Raw genomic sequence first — 1425 nt, 5'->3', positions numbered from 1 at the left:
GGGGTCATCTAGACCCAGCACCCTTTCCTGCCTATGCTGGGGGTCGGACTTGATGATCTATTGAGGTCCCTTCTGACCCTAACATCTATGAATCTATGAGGTGCCAGAGCAGGGAGCCACAGACCCCTAGGGGGCCCTTGGGGTGTGGCGCATGCCCATCTGTGTTGTGCCGGCTGTGGCTGGGAATGCCTACCCTAGGGACTCACAGGCAGGGCTTTGGGACCTCCCGCTAACCCTCCTGTGCATACTCTGTGCTAGCTCATGCACTGGGTGGACAAGCACACCTCTTTGTATGGCCTGTTTGTGAGGCTCTGGTCACATGGCTCCCTGAGGGGCTGGGTGAAGCAGGGGCCAGGGTGGGCAAGACCCTCCTTGGTCCACTCAGCTGCCTCCTCCCACTGTCTGGTGTTAACTCCCTCCCACCATGGGCCCTGCTTACCTCCAGCTGTGCTGGGGGTCAGCGGGGTGCTCTGTGGCTGCTGGGGGTTGCTGCGGGGCTTTGCGGGAGTAGGGGCGCAGAGGGCTTTCACTCACGCATCTCTCGCCACTCCTGGAACCTGTCTGTTTTTTTTTTTGGTTTGGCAGGCCCTTTTAAACTGAGCATATGTGCAGTGGGCCAGCCATCAGTGGAATGCTGTTCCCGGCTAGGGGGAACCCCATCCGGGATTTATGGGACCCTGACCCACCGAAGAGGGCTCCCACTGTCTGGGGTTAACCCCCTCCCACCTTGGGCCCCACTCACCTCTGGCTGTGCTGGGTGTCGGTGGGGTGCTCCGTGGCTGCTGGGTTGTGACCTAACACAAAGGTAATACTAGTCAGAAAATTGGAAAAAAGTTTCAAATCTTTAATTTTTGCTTTTGGAATGTTCCCAAACAGCTCATTAAATGACCAAGTGGTATAAAAAATAACTGTAATTTTCTGTTTCTCTATGCAAATAACATTTATGGAAATGTTCTTGGCTAAAATTTGAGAAACAGCTTTCATGACCTCAGATATTCACTTTTTTTCAAATGGGGTCACATAATACTAGTATTTAATATAAGTAGTTAATATATATTTTTTTTTAATGGATACCCCAAATACTCAGGAAAGGGAACTTAAACAGAGAAAATGGAATAAGTGGAAGTACTGATCTTTCAACCTCCTATAATAAGAAGGCTAAATTTCTCTACTTAGAAATCTACCATTAATGGAGGATCCAATTTACAGATTGTGGTTTGATAAAAATATGGATATTAGCTGTGTCAGTCAGCCACTCAGTCAGTGACCTGTGATGATTGCTTGAATCATAATAATAAATATAAAATGTAATTTTGAATTAACCCATACTGTAGAGCACAATGTTAAATGATAAGAGTAGACTTGTATTTATAATGTTAACCTATACATACTCATTCAAAGTTCCTCTCCTAGCACAAGTAGACT

This window comes from Alligator sinensis, unplaced genomic scaffold, assembly GCF_000455745.1.
Source record: "Alligator sinensis unplaced genomic scaffold, ASM45574v1 scaffold813_1, whole genome shotgun sequence".
In the NCBI taxonomy this organism is placed as follows: Eukaryota; Metazoa; Chordata; order Crocodylia; family Alligatoridae; genus Alligator; species Alligator sinensis.
Note: the sequence above shows the minus strand (reverse complement) of the source record.